The following is a 25,000-nucleotide window of genomic DNA, read 5'->3' on the forward strand; positions in this document are numbered from 1 at the left end:
AGTTCTACTGTTGATAAAATTATGTATATTCCTTTGAATACTTGCAGCATTAAACATCTACCTTATTTGTTGCAAGACCTCTTTACGTATTCGTTAGGTTTAGGCAGAGAAAGCATAACTGAGAATAACATTCAATAACAACTTTGTAGTTATTATTATTATTATTATTATGAGGCTTATTATTATTATTATTATTATTAATTATTATTATTAATTATTATTAACTTTTTTTTTTTTTGATCTATCACAGTCATCCTATTCCACTGGGTGGTTTTTATAGTGTGGGGTTCTGGGTTGCATCCTGCCTCGTTAGTCCATCACTGTTTCTCACTAGTGCACTGTTTCTAATGAGCACACACTCTTCTGCATGAGTCCTAGAAGCCACTTCGGCATCTAGTTTGCCCAGATCCTGAAAATGCCTAGTGTTCCTGTGATTATGGGTACAATTTCCACTGGCATATTCCATATCCTTCTTATTTCGATTTTCAAGTCTCGATACTTATCTATTTTTTGTCTTTCTTTCTCATCTACTCTGGTGTCCCATGGTATTGCCACATCAATGAGTGATACTTTCTTCTTGATTTTGTCAATCAACGTCACTTCCAGTCAATTGGCATGTATCGCCCAATCTGTTCTGATACCATAGTCCCAAAGGATCTTTGCCTGATCAAATTTCTATCATTCCCTCAGGTTGGTATTCGTACCAATCACAGCAAGCTAGCTGACGTTTCTTGCACAGGCTCCAGTGGAGGGCTTTTGCTACAGCAATCATGCCTCTTTTGTACTGGTTCTGTCAAGCGCCGGACTATTCTCTCTTGCAATGTGGTTTATACAAGATCTTTCATATTGTACTTCCTGCATATGGGAGAGATGTTATTTCCGTCTATTGTTCTTTGGACATATCTGGTTCTTAGGGCCTGATCTTGTGCCGCTGTCAGCATTCCTTCTGTTTCCTTCTTGAGTTCTCCCCTCTGTAGCCATTGCCATGTTTCATCGCTGGCCAGTTCTTTAGTCTCTCTCATGTATCGTCCATGCATTGGTTTGTCGTGCCATTCCTGTTCTGTCTTTCATTCTCCTGTGTGTATATTTCTGGGTCTTCATCTAATTTTATCAATCCTACCTCCCATGCACTCCTTAGCCACTTGTCTTCACTGGTTTTCAGATATTGCCCCAGTCCTCTGCTCTCGATGTTGACGCAGTCGTCTATGCTTAGCAGCCCTCTCCCCACTTCCTTTCATGTTATGTATAGTCTGTCTGTGTTTGCTCTTGGGTGTAGTGCTTTGTGTATGCTCATGTTTCCTAGGTTTCTGGTCTATGCTGTCTGGTCTATGTCGTCCACTCCACTACTCTTGCATTGTATCTGATTTCTGGTACTGCCCATGTGTTTATGGCTTTCGTCATTGTTTCCGGCGTTGAGTTTTGACTTGAGTATCCCCTTAAGTATCTGCATATATTCTTTCCTGATCGTGTCCTTCACATCTTGGTGTTTTATATCCTCTCCTATTATTCCCAGGTATTTGTATCCTGTCTCATCTATGTGTCTAATGCTATTCCCGTCTGGTAGCTTTATCCCTGCAGTCCTTGTAACTTTGCCTTTTTTCCTATTCCAAACTCCATCCTGATATCCCCAGATACAATCCTTACAGTCTGGATTCATGATTAATTCTGATCCTTTCTTAAGTTGGAACCCAGCATACATCATCTGCAGTACTTTTGTCATGGGAATCATGGCTACTACTATTATCATAACTTATTATTATTCCGAATATGAACCTATTCCAATGGAACAAGCCACCAGGAGCCACTGACTTGAAATTCATATTTCCAAAGTATCATCAGCATTCATTCAAGGTAACAGAAGGTAATGGAAAATACAGAAGAGAGATCCATTATTTGAAAAACATTTCAATTAACAAATGAATAAATAAATGCACAAAAATTACAAAATAACGAACAAAGTGAAAGAGAATTCTATGGTAAACAGACAGAGAGAGTAAAAGAGACTAGTGTGCTTTGCTCCAGTAACCAAGTGAGATGATAATAATTAAGCTTAATCCAGGGATTCGCGCTAATTTTGGAGCCTGGAATTGCTTTGTAATTCCACGAGGCCCTGGGATGGATCTAGGCCGAACGGATTTTTGAACAGAGGTCTGGGATCAAATTTTATGTCCTGTCTTGACTAATCTGACCTCACAGAATGAACAAAGTAAAATCTTTACATTTTAATAGGTTAAAAGCCAGATGACCATAATTTTTGAAAAACTTGCATATATATATATATACATATATATATATATATATATAATATATATATATATATATATATATATATATATATATATATATACATATATATATTTATATATGCAAATATAGATATATGATATATATATATAGATACAGACAACACACACACACATATATATATATATATATATATATATATATATATATATTATTATATATATATATATATATATATATAAAACGCCATGAATATAAGAATATATATTCTGCCAGTGACAGGGCAAAGCAGTGACAGGTAATTTATTGTTTCAACGTTTTCCAATAGTGTTTTATGGGCCTTCTTATATTCATAAATTACACTGTAGTATTACAGGAAAAGACATTCATATATATATATATATATATATATATATATATATATATATATATGGTATATATATATATATATAATAAATATTATTATAAATACTCACTATTTGACCTCCCTTCCTTGCTTCTGAGAATCAGAATAATAAAATTTAGCTTTATTAAAGTAAGAGAGCAGACAATGTAGGCCGTTTGCATGCGAAGAAGTTAGGTGAGAATCCAGGCGTTATTTTCAAAATAAGTACACTCCCGGCCAACAGGCGAGAATTTTAGCTTAAAGAGTCGTTGAGGGATACAGTTTTGCTAGGCAAGACATCAGTTAAATCTTCTTAAAACCCAAATTTCTGTGACCTATGTACTGGCGAGTCTATTGTCATTTCAGGACAGACCCCAGTTAGGAGTAGTTTTGAAGCACACAAAATGCTGCCTGTCAGCGTCAGCAGACTCTCGGCAGGGCTAAACCCTCTCTCTCTGAGTTTGCTGTGTCTCTCTTTGTTCAAACTAGGGAGAAAACTGTTATTCAAACGGACCAAGGAATCTTATGCGACTGATCACTGCATTAGCTCACCCAACAGTAAGTCTGATTTGAGATTACTCCCAGTTCTCTCCCTTCAACTGAAACTCTCATTTTCTTGTTCAAATTTTCCTCTCTTAAACAGTCACTGACTAGGGAAATCCTATTAAAACATATCCCATTTATGAAGTCATCTATTAAACGCTGAAAAATTACTGTTGCCTAGTGAAATCACATACTTGTCCTCCATGGCGTTAAAAGTACAATCATTTGTGATTAAGTATTGATGTGAGTTTCTAAGCACATATAATGTTATCTGGATACGTCTTTATATAGGTGTGTACACCTTGGGCCTGAACACAATCTGGCTTGGGAAGAATCCATATCAGTACCAAGAAGCCTCATTTCATACATTCATATGCATTATAATATATTATAAAAGCATTTTGAGGAGGCATATAACTCTATTGCGTTCATTTCTATGTAGCATTGAGGTATTGCAAATTAGACACTATATTTTGAGCTGCTGTTGGCTCCTGTAAATAATCCATTTCATTTTATTTTACTTTTAAATGAAACTGGTTTTCCAGTAATATAAATGTTTACTGAATTAATTCACGTGGTTACAAAATAGACCTCTATTCTTTGTTAAACTAGTTTTCAGCTGGGGACCTGATCTCATTCCGTATCTGTCCTTTAGAGATTAAATTTAGGCCTTCAACAGACAAAATAATTTCCTCTTAGGCAAAGCAAGGCAATATAAATCACCGGCAGAAATAGCTATTAAAATGAAGCTCCATCCACTAAGCGTACAAATTTAATAAGCAAGTCATGCTGGAGAGAAATTATTGATAACCTTTGTAAGAGGTACAGAGAGAGAGAGAGAGAGAGAGAGAGAGAGAGAGAGAGAGAGAGAGAGAGAGAGAGAGTTGTTTTCTCATATGTATCTAAGTTCCAGCACATATCAAATTAGTTTTTTCCCCTGACACAAATTTCAGTTCACACCTTTCGGGAGAAAACGCTCCTCAGTTAAGATGAATTGAGAGAGAGAGAGAGAGAGAGAGAGAGAGAGAGAGAGAGAGAGAGCCAAGAGCCATATTCCATATTCAAGTGGCTCTTTTGTCTCCCAGAGGCACAAAATAAATTCGGCATTTTATCTCTTTCAAGGAAATATTTTCGATCATAACTTGGAAGGTCTCAAGGAAGAACTTCAAAAGACAAACAGAAAAGTGATAACGATCTCTCTCTCTCTCTCTCTCTCTCTCTCTCTCTCTCTCTCTCTCTCTCTCTCTCTCTATCTCTCCCTCTCTCTCTCTCTGCCCCCCTTGACTCCTTTTGCACACCAACAAAGGATGAAAATCTTTGGGACTCGTAAATTCAAAATCCTTTCGACTTTTTCATGAAATATATTTTACACACCCACATTTAGTACGTGTTAAATACATAAAGGTTCAGATTTCAGTGAATATATGTTTTAAAGGAGCCATGTGTATGTATGTATGTATGTATGTATGTATATATATATTTATATATATACATGGTATATATATATACACATATATACATATATATATACACATATACAGTATATACATATATATATATATATATATATATATATATATATATATATATATATATATATATATATATATATATATAAAGAAAGTTATGTTCTGAGTCCTGTTGGAAGAGTTAAATTGAATTCTGAATACAATTTGCCTTAGGGACCATCACCTAGAGCTCAGAACATAAGCAATAAATGTAATTAATAGTATGACTTACCATGAAATTACATCTATTCAAAGAAAATGGGAAGGTCACCTTTCATACAAGCTGGTTAGAATAAAATAATTTATTTACAAATTTGCAACTAGAAATTAATATGGATAGGCTGGCAGTTCAGCAATCAAGGCACATGCAATGTGCAATAAAAGGTGTAATTACACTTGGCCAATAAATAAAAGATTCACAGGAATCTTATAAACTGCTTAAGACCGGCTGATAAAATTACTTTACACAACGATAACGCTGAGAGGCCCCACACGTGGCCCTTGTGGACCCTGATGTCCGACGATGGAATTGAGTCTCCTAAGGCAATTGTTTCACAAGGGCAGGGGCAGAACACAAAGAGACAGATAACAGGATTCCGGAAAAGAATTCCAGGTCAACATTCATTTACATAAAGACTTTCTCTCACATGAAATCAATTATTCATGATGGAGGGATTATTAGATTTAATTAGCACATGGTAACACTATGGTGGGAATGCTCTAGTTATTATCACAGAACAAACTTAACTTAGGCTTAGACCAAGTCATGAGAGGAAATGTGCGTGCTAGGCTGTGGGAAACAAAGGGACATTGTATGTGGGCTGAAAAGTTGGAAAAACTGAAAATGGAGAGAAATTCAGGACAAGGAAAAGAACACTGGCGTTACTTGCAACTTCAAGACATACCTTATTGCATCTGTGCAGGGAGCTCGCTTACAAAAGATGGATTCAGGAAAGTCCCGACACGTGGCCAGTGGTAGGAGGACAGAACAGCACCAACTAAGCGCTGTTAAGATTCAGCGACCTTGCGCTGTAGAGGTCTGGCACAGAGTGAGAGCAAGAGAGGGTAACGAGACGCCCCATTCGATTCCAGGGATGAGCATAGGATAGCAGTATATCTGGAAGAGCAATAACACCGAGTACAAAGGTCAAAGGGAAATAGGTCTTATAGTTAACGGTAGGCTTAGCAGCCCTATTGCTATCCTGACTGGTCCTTGTGCCCTAAAAAAACGCTATTTTGCTGTTCCCCAATAACGTATGATATTATAATATTATTACATATATTCTGTCCCCATGTATATATTATATCTCCCCATTTATTTGTATGACATTTGATTTCCTAGCTAACGGACTGGCGGGACAAATTTTCTAAATACGTGAAAAAATATATATACAATATACAGTTTATATGTGTGTGTGTATATAGTGAAATTGCTATATTGTAGAGGCAATAAAACAACAACGCAAGAATACAATAGTCCCCAGAAAGATTGATGTAAATTGTCCCTTTATTTTTACAATGAACAAAAGTTAAATTAATATAAAATAAGAAAGAAATGGTAAATGAGGAACTGTTTGATTATATAAATGTTCCTCTCATAGAAAAAGCAAATCTCCAAATGGATTTCCTCTCTATCAGTAATTATGTTCCCATTTGAGAGAAATCTGAAGCAGTTCTTCCGTCTCCCACTCCCGAACACTTCCCGGGATTAAATACTCCTCTCCCCTCATTGTTATTATCTGGACCCTCGAAGTCAAAGGGACTGGAGAGGATAATGGATAAGATCGATTGCCAGTCTAATGGAGTTTATTATTATTATATTATTATTATTATTATTATTATTATGCAGAAGATGAAACCTATCCATTGGGAACAAGATTATTATTGATTGAAATCCAAGCTTTCTAATAATATCCATTGGAAACAAGCTCACGGGCCACCGATATGAATTTTTAAGTTTTCAAAATAATATTTATTATTATTATTATTATTATTATTATTATTATTATTATTATTATTATTATTATTATTATTATTCAGGAGTTGAACCTTATTCATAGGTAACAAGCCCACCACAGGGGCCACTGACTTGAAATTCAAGCTTCCAAAGAATATTAAGTGTTCATTACAAAGAAGTAAGAGGGGTAAAGGAAAATACGAAAAGAAGAGATCTCACTTATTAAAAAAATAAATCAACAAATTAATAAATGTATAAAAACGTAAGTAAATGACTAAAATGAAAAGAGAATTGTATTAGGGTATCAATGCATTGCATCTTCGCTTGAACTTCTGAAATTCCAATTGCACGACATCCTCAGAAGGGAGAATGTTCCACAGTCCAACGGTGTGAGGAATAAAGGAGCTCTGGAACTTTGGAGAATTTCGACAGCGAAGCACATTCACTGCATAAAAAAAAAATCAATATCTAATCTTTGCACGTTATCAGCTACAGAGTTCAAGAACGAGTTATAGCCAGTGATGACGGGGATAAATAATAATTATGCATTTTACATATTCAGCCAACAAAATAAATAAATAAATCCCAATATGAAGAAGGTAATTATTCATTAGCATTCATTTTCGGGTAAAATTAGAATTGAAGATGGTTTGCCTATCATTAATTTGCATGTCATCATTAACATGATAAACGTTGAACCGTAGTTTGATAATATTTCAATCTGCTCGGGAGTTCCAGTGACAAATCTAATGTAGTGGAATGATTCCACCAACTGTAATACCTCAGTAGTACCTCTCGTGTTTTCAGTGAGGAATATTTCATTTGCTTGTTGGCTAATATTCAAATGTCTCTGTTACAGAATACTGCAGAATGAATTCTCTCAATGCATACAGACTGGTAGACAGTGTTATACCATCGAAGTCCACAGCTCTCGACAGGTGTGCTGAAAGTTTGTGTTATAGATAGGATATCAAAGTTGAATGATTTGAAATGAAAAATCAAAATAAAGGCAGATCTCCGGGTGAAGCAGGAAATTCGGTTCCAATCAAGAGGCAATACAAGGAAACAAAACGAACATCTTGCAAAAAGAAAAAAAAAAGTAATTTCGTAGTTAAATATCAGCGAAGAGGAACTAAAAAATAAATGTAGCAATAAAAATTATAAAATGAAAAATCAGAATAAAGGCAGACCTCTATTAAATCAGAAAAATCCAGTTCCATTAGAGAGACGACACAAGGAAAGAAAACTAAAATCATGTAAACGGAAAGTAAAAACTCAAAATCTCCACTACCAGATTTTGAAGCAGCCTCATCGGGCCGTGTCATCAGCGAGGGATTCGGTACAGACTTTTTCCAATGCGTCTGAAGCCCCAGACATAGATAAAGCAATGTGTAATTCCAACGAAATCCTTTCGAGAGAGAGAGAGAGAGAGAGAGAGAGAGAGAGAGAGAGAGAGAGAGAGAGAGAGACGTCTTTCGCTCGTTTTTGGGAAACTCTCGTCTCGTGAGCGTCATTTCGTGAGAGCGGAATCATTTCGTCCGAGGAGTCAGTCCTGAGGTGCTCTTTGGGAATGTCCTCAGCTCTCTCGTTGTCTGGTCATTTAGTCAGATGTGAAGGCTGCTACTCAAGCATTTAATTCCTTAACTATCTAATTCTTGATCATTTAAGTACGATTTGAAGGATGTTAATAATTTATTTTCTTAATACTCTATTTTGTTAGTAATTTAACTAAAATTATAAAAAAACTGTATTTGTAGTAAATGCTCCATGATAATATCAGAGAGTATATAATCTTTGTAATAAGATTAAAAAATTTTTACAGTAATAATGACCTCGATAATGAAGATATTATTCAAACTAATAAGATTAGTCTTAATGACATTCCAGTAGATTATTTGTCAAATGCATGCCCCGATGCCTTAATATTAAACAGGATCTCTCTCTCTCTCTCTCTCTCTCTCTCTCTCTCTCTCTCTCTCTCTCTCTCTTATAACCGGGAGAAAAATACTAATAGCGGGCCAGTCATTAACCCCAAAATCCAGCGGACCAACTTTTGCTTGAATATTCACCTCTCTTTCCAACAGCTGTGAAAATTCCCGTGAATTTTATTTCGCGATTCTGGGGGACAAGCACTTGTCAGTTATGATTCCCCATTGAGTGTAAGATATTGCCAGGGTACAGTGGACTGGATATTAAGAGATATTTGTGGGATATTTGTGAAAATAAAAAGTTATGCCTGTGTAAGGAACAGAAAATTTCAATATATACATACATACATACAGATATACATAAATACATACATACACACATACACACACACACACACACACACACACACATACATACATATATATATATATATATATATATATATATATATATATATATATATATATATATACATATATATATATATATATATATATATATACATAGTAGTCTCTAAAATAAGCTATTAATAATATAAAGAACCAACAGTCACTTACAATTACTTGTATAACAACAAACATCCAAACATCAAGCAACGTAAAATAAAAATTTTCAAACGATTTCTTCTTTACAATTCATTTAACTGAGCAGAATAAGTAAAGAATTGTGTTTTGCATTTATCGGAATCCATAAAAAGAAAAAATTACTCCAATTAAATTGTTCATACTATAGAAATATTTGACCACTTATTCTCTGTAGTTTTGAATGGAAGGATCCTCCCCCTTCTCCCAGAATTCATTAAGGTGGAAATTATTTCGAATCATAATGATTAGAAGAATAAAAAAAACGGTTTACTAATAAGCAACAATGAACTGAATACTGGTAAATTGCCATTTTGTAATCATTTGCTTGTCTACGGGATGATTTTAACATTTAAAGGGCGTTCTTGGAATGGGGGAAGGTCTTTTAAATGACTAATTATTTATTATTTATCTATTTATTTATTTATTTATTTAGTCTGTAGGGTGCAATGAACTAATAAGTTTTCATATGGGAAAAGAAATTGACAAAAAGCGCAGGCAAAACTTAATGCTTCAAAAAACAATGCTACAACCGAGAATATATTAAAATTTTTGGAAATTTTTTTATATCAGAAAAAAGATTTTATAAAAAGAAGCAGAAAAACTTAAGATGAAAAATTATTTAAGCAAAGGCAATCTTACAACGAAAATAAATCTCGAATTTTGGAATTTTTTTATATTGGAAAAAGATTTCATAAAAAAAAGGAAGACAAAATGAACATAAAAAAATGCTTCATTAAGACAAAGTCACAACTGAGAATCAATTACGCATTTCCAGCGAGTGTTTCGTTAAAAGTCGCCAGAAACAACACCATTTGAGCTTCCCATTCCGCGCATGCGCTCTGACATTATCAAATTTTTTACCCCCTTGCCCTCCTCAGGGGAAACATAATTCCTTATTACCATTCAATTCCAAGTAAGGAACGAGGGAATTAGGAATACCACTGGCTGCATTACTGAGAGTTCCATTCCAAAGGGACATTTCAGATAATGGGTCATCAAACATATATATATATATATATATATATATATATATATATATATATATATATATATATATATATATATATATATATATATATATAATATGAAACACAATGTATGATACCACAACTCTATTCCCATCTAAATCTAAAATGATTCAAGTGTCTTAAAAAGAAAAGGCGCCAACCAAACAACTGAATATGCTTTTAATATCTAAAATGACCCTTATTATCACTACATTATTCCCTATTGAAAACCTCAAAGACATTTCCCCTCAACATTTCAGAGACCACATGAACCACATGGATGACTCCACATATGAGGCCTCCTGAGCATCGCCAGGTGCAGTTATCAAGTCTGCATTATTTTCACAGCTGCCGAGAACGTCATTACAAAACACAGTTCCATTCCTGGACAATTTCACCTTCCCATAAAATCTGTCTAAAACACCAGGCCCAAAATGGAACATGGAATAATACTGTAGTATCTCACACAATAATATTTCATTAGCATTCAGGTGTGGTTGATTGATTGTGGCTACTAAACCTGGCGTCGCAACATCTAGGTTATTGACGCCGTAATGAATTAAGATGGGAGAAAAAAAAGAAATTCAAAGGAGTTTTATAAAAGAAATATCTAAAAATAAAATTGAATGAGCTTTGTATCTTAATGTGACTGGAAGCGAGTTCCAGGTTATGAATAATCCCTTCAAAATGATTGGGGACTCTTCATGAAGAAGCAGGTTTCATCATATTCAAGTAATTAGGACGTAATAATTTTGATGTACGTAATAATTTCATTACATATTTGTAATACTGTAATATCACCATTGTAGCTTGTTTCATGCAAGGTTACTGTTATTTTTAATATTTTATTTTTACTTATTCTCATTATATAATTACTGTCATTACCATTATTATGAATTTTATTTTTTCTACTTCTTCAGCAAGTGTGTGGATACATCTGACTATTATTTTATCATGTTATCTTATGTATCTACATTGTGTGGATTGTATTTGTATATTCTTGAGCTGCAATAAAGGATATTATTATTATTATTATTATTATTATTATTATTATTATTATTATTATTATTATTATTATTATTATTACAAAAAATGCCAAAAAATAACATAAATTTTGTGTCTGAGAAACGACATCTGATAAGATACAACGACCCTTATTTTAATGGGCTGTAGTCATGTAATTAGAGCGTCATAATTGTGAGGTTCTTGTAATTCATTACGAACGACTGTGATGTCACCATCGTAGCTGTACTTCCGCCAAGGTTGGGGCCGTTTTGAGTTAGTAGTGACAAAAATTATTTTTTTTCTTATTGAAAGGATTAAACTTACATTATTTACAATTACAATATTTACAATATGGTCACAGTATAATACATCAACCCAGTATACAGAGGCATTTCTTTACATAAGCATAATCCCCTCAACTGACAACTTTGCACATCTTGCTTTAGTCACTGGCTACTCAAACACAGTAAAGAATTAATATACTCTTTTGTGAACATAATTTTGATTTATTCTTTGTTAGTCATTATTTTTATTGTTTAATAGCCAGCTATCAAAACCAAATTGCTCTTAACAAAGGCATCTGTTTCCTCTTTCTTATCCCGTTTCTTTTGACTTACCCAAACAGCATCTTTTGAGACTGCCCAAACAGCATCTTTTGACTGACCCAAACAGCATCTTTTGACGACCCAAACAGCATCCTGTGACTGGCCCAAGCAGCATCTTTTGACTGAATCAAACAGCATCTTTTGACTGGCCCAAACAGCATCTTTTGATGGCTCAAACAAATCTTTGACTGAATTTTTTTTCTTTTATGTTAAACAGCATCTTTTTGACTGGCCCAAACAGCATCTTTGACTGGCTCAAAAGCATCTCTTTGTTTCAAACAGCATCTTTTGACCCAAAACAGCATCTTTTGACAAGTACCCAAACAGCATAGTATAAATACCCTGCAATCAATACAGCAGCACTGTTATGATCCTTTTTGTCTATAATGAAACTGAATATTAATGTATTAAAAATTGTCTCTGTTTATGTTACAAAGTATGAAATGCACTTTTTGAAATACATCAATGTTGTTTTTATGTGACTAAAAATATTAAAATTACACCATATATACAATAAAAAAAATAAAATGAATAAAGTAAATATAAAAAAATAAGTATGAATAAAAACATTAATTGAAAATAAGAACAAATGAAAAATAAAAATAAAGATAAAGATATATACAAATAAAAAGTGAAAATTAAAATAAACAAAAATACAGTACAGATTATTACAAACACGTTCCATTTCACACAGAGTCTCAGACAAGAAGAGTGTCGACTCTCAAAGCCATCTTCTGCAAAACAGAAGAACCGTAGGACGAGAATTTACTCTCAGAAAGTAGAAAATAGAAAATATAAATAGAAAATTAAGATTAAAGATAATGCTCTCAATTAGTAGAGGAGACAGATAAAGGAAAAATAAATCAGAAGTTGATTTCAGAACTTGATAAGAGAAATGACAGTAATGTTGTTGAGAAATTCAAAGAAGAAATTGAAAAATAATCATAGTTTTTGAGGAAATTCACTGGAATTGAAAAATAAAAAATAGTCACGCACTGTAACAAACCACGATACAAAAGTATTTTTATTTTTATATAAAAACAGGTAAATTATAAAAAAACAAAAATTAAAATAAAAGGAAAGAAAATAACTGAAATTTAGTCAAGGTTTTTGAGCGAAATTCACTGGAATTAAAAAACACAAAAATGAACAGTCACATCTACTGGAACGCCGCGCTACAAAATTATTTGTATTTTTGACATAGAAAATAAAAAGCAGGAAAATGCTGAAATTAAAATAAAAAACGAATAAAAGTGGAAGCGGACGAAGCAGTGAAAAATCTGGCAGAAAAAATGTCAGTGTCATGAAAAATGTATGCTGTGTTTATACAGTTTTTCTCTTTTTTTTTCTTTTTTTTTTTTTGTCATTTGGAATGTTTCTGGACATTTTCCTGAGAGATATACGAAATTCGGACACTGGCCAAATCTAAAGAAATATATTATGATGTCTTCTAAAAACTGGTTTTTGCCTGTGTAGTTAATGTATCAAATTATTTTCGATGTCTGTAAAATTTATGATGCCTTCAATTAGAGGCTTTTGTCTTTTTGATTAATGGAAGAAATTATTCCAGTTATCCACAACATTCTAAAGTAGTTGATATATCCCAGAATTTTAATTGTCAACAAAATTCTTAAAATACAAAACTAATTAAAATGAAGTGGCAAAGCAAAGTTATTCTATAAATCATTTGTCGCCTTAACGATGGCAGAAAGGACGAAATATCTAACTGGAGAAATATAATAAAAAATATTATTGATGAAATCAGTCTGTCAAATTTCACCACAAATCGAAAAGTTAATAAGACAAATCATTATCCCCCGACAGTTACTGCACGTAAGTGAAATTCTCTCTCTCTCTCTCTCTCTCTCTCTCTCTCTCTCTCTCTCTCTCTCTCTCTCTCTCTCTCCCCAGAAAATGCAGAGATGATTCATCTCTGTATTGTTCAAAAAAGCCCTCACAGAACGATTAAAGAGAAAGAAAGCAGGACGAAATGAATAGATGAATTAATGATTTTTTCCTTCATTTCTCATTCACCAAAAGGCTGCCATTAATCAGGAGCTATGCATGATTACATGCAAATTATTCATCTTACAATGTTCATTATGTATAACCATTGACTGTAGACAGAACGGAGGGGCTTGCAGACGTTGAATTCTTCTCAATTTCGAATAATGTCAGTTGAAAGTTAGAGCAGAGGTTCATTGGTTTAAATAAATTTAGTCTTTGCTAAAACTGCAGTTGTGGGTAATTTAATTTTTTAATTAACTTTTTCTTAGGTATATATCAATAAATGATTTATATATGTATATACATTTATATATATATATATATATATATATATATATATATATATATATATATATGTATGTAAAGTATATATATATGTACATACATACATATACACACAAAATATGTGTATACATATATATATATATATATATATATATATATATATATATATATATATATATATATATATATATATATGTATATGTATATATAAATAATGAAGACATTGCATTAATGGTACCCATAAGTTTCTTACAGGAATCTTCCTATTATCATCGCTCTCGCTTTTTCGATTCGCATATGCCATTTTCTATTAAAAATTATGCCAAGTTCTTCTCCCTCCATGTACTGTTCTCATCACGACAGCTGTTTCGCCTATCCAAGGTGTTATTCAGTGACAACGGAGCTTTAACCAAAAGAGAAGAGATCGCTTATGGGGTGTATCCGGAAGGAGCGAGGTTCACAGCTGAAACTTTTTTCCTTTCTTGTTGGGACATGGGCTTGTCGCCAGCTCTTCCCAGGACATCCCGGGTGTACACTTGGCAAGGAAAGTGAGGATACAGTTTTTTTAAATCTTCGGACATATATTGCTAATTAATACGACATCTGGCATCTTTACAAAAGGGGAGGAATTCAGTCTTAATGTGTTTGCTTTTTGCTTACATTTGTCATGACCTCCTATAACTTTCAATCATATTCTACGGTTCTGAAATCATTGATAATTTAAATGCAGTAGTAAGACTACAGTATTCGTTCAAGTTGTAATTTGCAGCGACAGTTCTGAGCAAAATAAACATTTTCGACGTAACCTATCAAGTAACCTTACACAAATGAATTTATTACACCACCATGAACGGAATACTTGCATAATCGGAAATTCTTCCATAATGAAATCAAGAGTTAAATTTGAGCAATGTCCAACTGAAAAACTTGTATGAACAACAAAGGAACGAATGCAATGTTATGATGATAGAGAGAGAGAGAGAGAGAGAGAGAGAGAGAGATAATAGAGAGACAATTGCTGTAGTGGCCTTCAGAGCCTATGTGTAGATTGCTACTCATTTCATTATTTTTTTTCTTTTAAAATTGAGTTCTTCTACTATATTTTGTAAAGTATGTTTTAGCAATGGAGAGAGAGAGAGAGAGAGAGAGATCAGAGTCAGATCAGAAAGAGAGAGTTGCTGTTGTGTGAAGCCCTTGGCCTATATATAGAGGTCTTAATCATTTCATTATTTTTTCTTTTTAGATATTGAGCTATTCATATTTTGTATAAATGTATGTTTTACTGAATGGAGAGAGTAGAGAGTATGAGAGAGAGAAAGAGAGAAGAGCCTTAGAGAGAGATACTATGGCAAGGTCAAGAAACATCCAGTTACTTGTGTTTTGCCAGCCCATCAAACTATAACTCTGCCCCTCACACACTCATAGAGGGCTCTTGCATTTAAATAGACTTTGGTATGACACCTACCTAGGTGTGATCACAGCATTTATGCCATTAATTCAGCACTGACTTTTAACACCGTGAAATACAAACATGAATGTGTAAAATTAAAGAAATTATCATTACCGCGCATGATGATGCAATAATAAACCTGTTCATAACGGAAAACGAGTAAATTTGCCGTTCTGATGAACCAGTTGCACTACACCGAGATATCCACACACTATCTTTTAGATATTCGGACATGCATGGTGTTTTTAAGTATCTGAACGTTTCTGTTTTGTTTTAACATATAATATAATTTGCATTGTATTTTCATATCCTGACAGTAAATTTATCGTGAGATTATGTGTTTTCTGAACAAAAAAAATTAAAATTCGATGAACGAAATTTAATGAAAACTTCTCATCCTCACTTTTCTAATGAGTTTTACATATAAGTTATCGCTCCAATCAAATCATTCAGGAAAATTCAGGTCACAAATGATTCAATGATTTACAATGAAAAAATATGCAAGGAATGTATGCAAGACGTTGCTTATTAACACTAGCTTGCAAACCGAATAATTTGGCGGCAATTAATTTCCACACTGAAGACCATTTGACCATTTGCCCTTCATGTTATTCTCACTGCTTGCTCAGATGGAATTAGAGGAGCATTTGCATCAGATAGATTGCTCGATTTGGTCTCAAATGAAGCCGCTGTGAGATTTATGAGGTGCAATTTAGGAAGGAAATGGGCAAGGATCATGAGAGAGAGAGAGAGAGAGAGAGAGAGAGAGAGAGAGAGAGAGAGAGAGAGAGAGAGAGAGAGAGAAGATTTCTCAGGCTCTTATAAACAGAAACTTTCCAGGACTGAAGAAGCAAAGCCTCGGAGGCTCTTGTGAACTCTGAATAGTGATTAGACTTCGAGGAGAAAATCAAGTCATGAGAGAGATGTCTGCTGCTCCATCAATTAATAATCTCTATTAAGGTAGAAGGGAACTACAAGAGTTTCCCTTCGACGAGAGAGAGAGAGAGAGAGAGAGAGAGAGAGAGAGAGAGAGAGAGAGAGAGAGAGATTTCAAGGTAGTTTTTTACCCATCAAGATTAAAACATCATATAACAGGTTAAACACAATACTGAGATTCGTTTGACTTTTCCAGTTAACACAGAGGTTATGGGGATTGCAACCTCATCCCAGGTCCCAAATATATATATAAATATATATATATATATATATATATATATATATATATATATATATATATTTGTGTATATATATGTATCTATTATATATATAATCCCCCTCTCTCTCTCTCTCTCTCTCTCTCTCTCTAAAGGAAAAAATTTAGTCCATTTTTTTTTCTAATTTGTTTTGGTGTAAACGAAGCGCCCAGTCCCTCAGAAATGTCCACCGCCTCTTTGGCAAACCTCCAAAATTGGAGAGTTTGAGGAAGCGTTTATGATCTTTAATAAAAAAATATATATTTCACATTCACGCTCCAAGGAGCATTGGAAGGCTCTGACCATAAAGACTGTGACACCTAATTTACCTGGAGGCTTCTTCATACAAATTTTTAATGTATGACAGAATAAATATATAACCATAATGGACGCAGCAATTAATAACAAACTTTGCATAAACGCAGCTGATCGACGGTGTCCATTAAATGCATGTTAGACACCAAGAGATCTTGCAATATCGGTATGCAATGGCGTTATTCAATTGACTTGTGCAATAATCAACGTAGACTAACCCCATTTGCCCCAATTTTCAGAGAGTATGAGAATCCACTGACCTAATTTCATTTATTTCAGATAACTATTTATATTTTAGTTGATTTTGACGAACTCCTAAACTATACATTTCAGATCTAGCGATGAACCAGCTATCAGGTTGAGTCTAAATCCTGTATACATGTCAGTTTAACCTGATTAAAACCAGTATTATTGGACACGAAAAATATTATTCCTTTAAAGTGAATTGTGGTTTCTGTAATTCTCTCTATATTAACTTCTGTGTTTAACTCAGCGCTTAACGTCGTTGATGAAACTAGTTTTATTAGACGCAACGAAAGGCATAGATTAAACGTTAGGCCTATGTTGCAATTTCTGTGATTCTCTCTACATTAACTTTCGTGTTCAGCTCTGAACCTGACGTCGAGACGAAACCATGATTTTATTAGACGCAACCCGAGTCTAGAATTAGCGTTAGGCCTAACAGACAGGACAGAAGACAGAATGACACATCTATTCAAACTGGGCAGCTCTAAGTCTACGTTTCCCAAAGTCTTTCATATCCGCAAGACTGCATTTCCAGAGTCTTTGTCTGAAGGATTCGTAGAACTGAACAGAAAGGGCGAAAGTGTAAATTAATCCTTGAAATAGATTAGAATAAACCTTCCCTTCCCTCCTGCCAGATAAAATATCGGAATGGTCTCTATCAAGTTGGTTTTCTTTTCCATCTTGAGAAAGCCGTTTCTGTCTCACGCTCGGGAGAGGAACGCTTTAACACTCTCTCTCGTGATATGGTGAAATATAAAATATTTCAATAAACTTTATAGTGTTTAAATAAATTCTACAGTATTTCAGTATTTAAATTCAATAAGACTCAAGGATGATCTACTTCAAGTTTCGTCAAAACTGCTCTCTGGCTTTTGTTAGAAATCTTTTCCATCTAAAAGCTTTGCGTTTTGTGATTGATATATCTTGCTTGAAAATATTTTATGCTGACAGTGAATAAGAGGCTTATATGTTTACTAGACTACTAGTAATATGCTTATACCCAATTAGTTTTTCTAAATAAATATGGAAGAAGAGTCATACTGGCCATCGAAAATTTAGACATCTGTAAATGTGACAAGTATATACAAATATATATATATATATATATATATATATATATATATATATATATATATATATATATATATATATATATATATATATATATATATATATATATATATATATATGTGTGTGTGTGTGTGTGTGTGTGTGTATGTTGTATGTTTATACGTTCGTGTGCAATTATTCTATAAATACCTGCACATAATACTTTATACTCGAGCAAAACAATCAGTAGCCAACATGCCCAATTCAAGACAGAACTCCCTCCCCTTAAGAAGCATTAAAAAACGCCACTAATTACATTCCAGAAGGCGCCTCAAGACAAGCAATAATGACAGGTAATAAATCAATCGCCAGAGATAAAAGAACATGTATAAAATGAGCAGAAGTTTCTTCGGCGCAAGAGAGTTTTCTGTACAGCCGCTACAGCATATAACCGAGAGCACCGAAAATAAATCTATCTTTCGGTGGTCCCGGAACAATGCTGTATGAACCGCGGCCCATGAAACTTTAACCACTCCCAGTGGTGGCCTATCCTATATCGTTGCCAGAAGCACGATTATTGCTAACATTAACCTCAAATAAAATATAAAACTATCTGAGGCTAGAGGCTGCAATTTGGTATGTTTGATGATTGGAGGGTGGATGATCAACATACCATTTTTGCAGCCATCTAGCCTCAGTAGTTTTTAAGATCTGAGGGCGGACAGAAAAAGTGCGGACAGAAAAGGTGCGGACGGACGGAAAAGAACAATCGTTTTCTTTTCAGAAAACTGAAAAAAAATAAGAAACCTCCGGATGATCAATGTGATATCCCATGACCCCGGGGATCCAACAACGCCCACCAGATTCTAACAGGGAAGCGAGGAGAGAAATTCAGTTCCCTCTCTTATATCACTAAACAAATCCACTAAATTTAGATTCATTAATGGATTCTTGCCAGTGAGGATTTATTTATTGTTTTGATGTGCGTTCAGTGTAATTAGCCCCGGATTCTGAGCTGATTGGGTGGGGATTTGCATATCTGAAATGGTCAGGTATGATTGGAGCCTCCTTCGGAATATTTCGGTTTTGATAAAGGTTCATTTTTGTTATATTTATTTCAGGAGTTTTACGATGAAAGAAAGTTTTTATTCAAATATTCTTTATATTTTGGACTGATTTATTTTAAGGGTCACTATAAATACAATGATTTATAATGAATTAACTAAAAAAATTACAAAACTAAAATACTAATGACTTCTAAGAAATAAAAAAATAAAATATATATATATATAATGGGTTTTATATAGATATTATGATATATATAATATATTGATGTATATGTATATATATATATATATATATATATATATATATATATATATATATATATATATATATATATATATATATATATATATATATATATATATATATATATATATATATATATATATATATATATATATATATATATATATATATATATATATATATATATATATATATTTGGACGAAGAGTTTAATAATATCACCAGAATTGGCATAAAAAAACCACGTTTCAATCAGGGAAATAGAAGAAAGTTTATTCCTAGCTAAACAAACATATCATAGAACAAACACCAAAAAAGGAATATGATATGAGTAATGGTTTGGTTCTCCCTTCCCACCCTTCATTCAGTGATACTGTTTATCCTTTAAGAATATTAAACCTTAAAGTTTCTTTTTTCTTCCCCAACACAATAGGAAAGACAGTAGTCATTTGCAACAGCCCCAAACAAGAAGAACGTGTGGTTTACAAAATCCCTTGTGAATGTGGCAAATTCCACCTGGGACAAACCGGAAAAGATATTAATAAGAAATTTCCCAACATCGATGTTGTGTAAGAACAAATTCTCCAAACAGTGCTGTTAATTTACATGTGCAAAAATGTGGCTGTCCTATTCTTTGGAACAAAACAGAAATATTATTCAAAGAAAAAGATATAATAACAAGAAATTTGTTAGAAACGGCTTGCATAAGTTTTAGCAAAACAAAAATACTTTAACATTAGTCAGGGCATATATAAGTTAGACCCTTTATTCCTTCACATTGTTTCACAACAGTGCAAATTCAGAGAAAGGTTTTAAATGACCTATCACCAAATCGTTGAATAGTTCTCTCTTTTAACTTTTTTCTGGATTCTAATTCTTGATCATTTGTTTATGATCTAAATAACCTAATTTTAACTTTGACAACTGTTCTTTTATTTTTTTCCGGTGAGAAACAATGTTTGTGATTTTCATGTATGTACTTATTCTGTTTTGTTGTAATAAACCTCTTGAAGAGGCCTGGTGGAAGGCGAAATTATCGAGCAATTTGAGTGTTTTATTCTCTTTTCTCCTGTGGACTATTTGACACACACACACACACACACATATTAACATTATGACTGTATATATATATATATATATATATATATATATATATATATATATATATATATATATATATATATATATATATATATATATATATATATATATTCTATAATATATCTTATATTAACATATATAGTTATATTAAAAATTAATAAAATTAAATTATTTCTGATTACATAATACTCATGGCTTAACAGTTATCAATTCAAGAATGACTTAAGTAATATTACAGTTTCTCTAATTACTTGTGTTACACACAATGCACAACATTGCAGTCTATCACACAACACACACACACTAACATATTAAACAAGTTCTTAGCTTCACTCAGGAAGAAACCTATTTCAAAAAACATTGAAATCTGAGACATTCAAAATGTAGGCCTATACCTTACGCATCTAGGTTATATCAGAGGCCACAGAACCTTCACAGGAATCTTGACTCTCTTTGTAACGTTCACTCAGTCATGTTTAAAGTTCACTCAAACATCAAATCTCTTTTTGACCAATAAAAGCAAAACAAACTCTATATTTGTAGTTGAATTTGTACACAGACGAAGTTTTACGGAACCGAACGATACAGATGAAATTTGTTTAATTTATTTTTTAGTTGCCTCAAACTTACTTCAGCGAATAGAAGCTCATTTTGTAAGTAAACATTCATCGCGTCTGAGGCGATTTACTTATAAAAAAATAAAAAAAAAATGTTGACAGGAAAGTTCAAACAAACATTTTGTTTATCCAAGAAGCAAGCTTCCTCTGAGTCTAGTCGAAAGGCTATGTGTTTCATTCATAAAAGAAGAACCTACAGAACATATCTTTTCATGCCATAAGTATTTTCACTTGTTGTGGAGGGGAAAAGTTCTGATGTATTTGATTTCAGTCGTATTTTTTGCCTCACAGTTTTTTTGTCTTATGCTTTTCTAATGGGGGAACGGTAAGAAAAAAACACGTAGGGGGAAGTGGCCTCTTTTCTAAAAGAGGGAGTTTGAGTGGTTGGACAGCAAGATAAAGAGATCCAGAAAATAAAGGAGATGAAGTACAATAATCTAAAAGGTGGAACTGGGAGAAAAAATGTTACCTTTAAGACTGAAGAAACAGGGAATGGAGGTCAAGTAAAAGGCTAAACAGTGGTGTAACTAGGGGCCGAATGGACGCTGCAAAACCCTCTATTAATGCCTACAGTGTACCACGTGAGGTGCACTGACGGTACTAACACTCTTAGGCGACACACACAGTCCTGTTTCAGACAGAGATGGAACCAAAGCAGAAACGAGTCTGAGATAAAACAACTTTTCAAGTCATTGAGGTTTTTAGCTCTTGGAAGATTCCCCTGTTTTATTTATTTATTTATTTTTTTTTATTTATTTCTTTTTTGGGGGACAGAAATTCTTCGTCCTCTTATCTCGCTCAGAAAAGTTTCCTTTTTTGAAGAAAAAGGTTCTCATCTTTCCTCCTTGTGTCGAATTCGTCTTCTTAATGGACAGTAAATCTTGCAATCCTTTTCCAGAGTGGCGTTTATTTCTCTCTCTCTCTCTCTCTCTCTCTCTCTCTCTCTCTCTCTCTCTCTCTCTCTCTCTCTCTCTCTCTCTCTCTCTCTGTTTCAAATCCTGTTTTATGCTTTATCTTTCAAATATGATTTTACTCTTTCTTCATTTTTGTTTCGCCGTCACGAAATTCGCAGAGAATTTCTGAAAGAATGTAAAGAGAATTGAAGGGATTCTTCTTTAGGGTGAACAGCATTTCTGAACAGCATTTTCGAACAGGATTTAACAGCGCTTTCGAACAGCATTTTAACAGCATTTTCGAACAGATTTTTTAACAGCATTTTCGGACTGCATATTTCAACAGCATTTTCGAACGGCATGTTTAACATTTTCGAACAGCATTTTTAACAGCATTACCGAACAGCATTTTAACAGTATCTTTTCATAACATTTTCGAACAGCATTTAACAGCACTTTCGAACATTTTAACAGCATTTTAACAACTTTTGAACAGCATTTTAAAAGCACTTTCGAAGAGCATTTTAACAGTAGTTCCGAACAGCGTTTTAGCTGCACCTTCGAACAGTCTTTCGACAACATTTTAACAGCCCTTTCGAACAGCATTTTAACAGTAGTTCCGAACAGCATTTTAACAGCACTTTCGGTCAGCATCTTCCAACAGCATTTTAACAGCCCTTTGGAACAGCATTTTAACAGCACTTTCTAATGGCATTTTAACAGCATTTCGAACAGCATTTTTAACAAATTTCGGACAGCATTTTTAACAAGCATTTTTAACAGCATTTTAACAGCAATTTCGGAATAGCATTTTAACATCACTTTCAAAAGCATCTTTTAACAATATTTAGAAAATCTTTTAACAGCAATTTCGAATATCATTTTAACAGCATTTCCAAACAGTATTTTAACAGCGCTTTCGAATAGCATTTTAACAGCGCTTTCGAATAGCATTTTAACAGCACTTTCGAACAGCATTTTAACAGAACTTTCGAACAGCATATTAACAGCATTTTCAAACAGCATATTTCAAGAGCATTTTTAGCAGCATTTTATAACAGCATCTTTTGACAGCATTTTAGAACATAAACTTTTAACAGCACTTTCGAGCAGCATTTTTAACAGCATATTTCCACAACATTTTTTGACAGCATCTTTTAACAGCATTTTCGAATGGACCGCATTTTTCAACAGCACTTTAAAAACCAGCATTTTAACATCACTTTCGAAAAACATCTTTTCACAGCATTTTCTACAGCAGACGATGTGTTTTTAATATCTGGGTGGACTGGTGGGCGGTAGGCTGCATTTCTACACGACCAGCAAACGAGCCCTGTGCTTTTGCCTAACACAAAATCTACATATATATATATATATATATATATATATATATATATATATATATATATATATATATATATATATATATATATATATATATATATATATATATATATATATATATAGTAAATATATATATATATATATATATATATATATATATATATATATATATATATATATATATATATATATATATATATACAAGACCTATATATATATATATATATATATATATATATATATATATATATATATATATATATATATATATATATATATATATATATATATATATATATATATATATATATATATATATATATATATATATATATATATATATAATAAACACTAATAATTTACTGATGACACCAGGACTACAAAAGCAAAAAGAAAACTACAAAACTAAATAAAAAAATTCCTCAGGTAAAGAGAAATTTAATTAAGTAAAATCCAAAAGTCTAAAGCAGACAGACAGACAAACAGGTCAATGAGCAGATGACCCCAGGTGGCAAACAAGGGTCAAACAAAGGTCATTAAAAAGGTCACCCAACTTGACCCCGTCACAGTGAAGCACAAATTAATGAGGTCTTGGAGCAGCAGATACAGAATACATTAAGATACAGAAACTTTAAAATACAGAATATAAGATACAAAATGCATTAAAATGCAGAATATATTATGACACAGAATACATTAAGATACAGAATACATCAAGATACAGGACACGTTAAATCACACAGTGAATCAAGAAAATGGTCTAGATTCATTAGAAGAAGAGAAGGATTCCATATTCCTAGAAGTAGGAATGAAGGACGCTTGAATTATTCAGTTTCGAGAGGACCCTAAGAAGTAAGTCTTCGTAAGACGTTCCTGAGGAGAGAGAGAGAGAGATTAGAGATAGAAATATATATATATATATATATATATATGTATATATATATATATATATAATATATAGAGAGATCATAGATAGATAGAGAGAGAGAGAGATATTCCCAGAAGTAGGAATGAAGGACTGCTTAGAATATTCCAAGTATATAAGAGAGAGAGAGAGAGAGAGAGAGAGAGAGAGAGAGAGAGAGAGAGAGAGAGAGAGAGAGAATTATTCATATTTAATATATATATATATATATATATATATATATATATATATATATATATATATATATAAGAGAGAGAGAGAGAGAGAGAGAGAGAGAGAGAGAGAGAGAGAGTAGAATCATTCCGAAAGAGGACCAAAAAACCTTTCCACCTGACCCTGAGATCCCTTTCCACCCCACCCTCAGGAACTAATAATAAACAGGAAGGAAACAAAACCACCACGAAAGGATTCACTTCCTCTGCATTCATCCCTCATTTATCATTCTGCTTTTTAAATAACAGATCAATAATATATTATTTATTGTTATTTATGTTTCG

This window comes from Macrobrachium rosenbergii, chromosome 15, assembly GCF_040412425.1.
Source record: "Macrobrachium rosenbergii isolate ZJJX-2024 chromosome 15, ASM4041242v1, whole genome shotgun sequence".
Lineage (NCBI taxonomy): Eukaryota > Metazoa > Arthropoda > Malacostraca > Decapoda > Palaemonidae > Macrobrachium > Macrobrachium rosenbergii.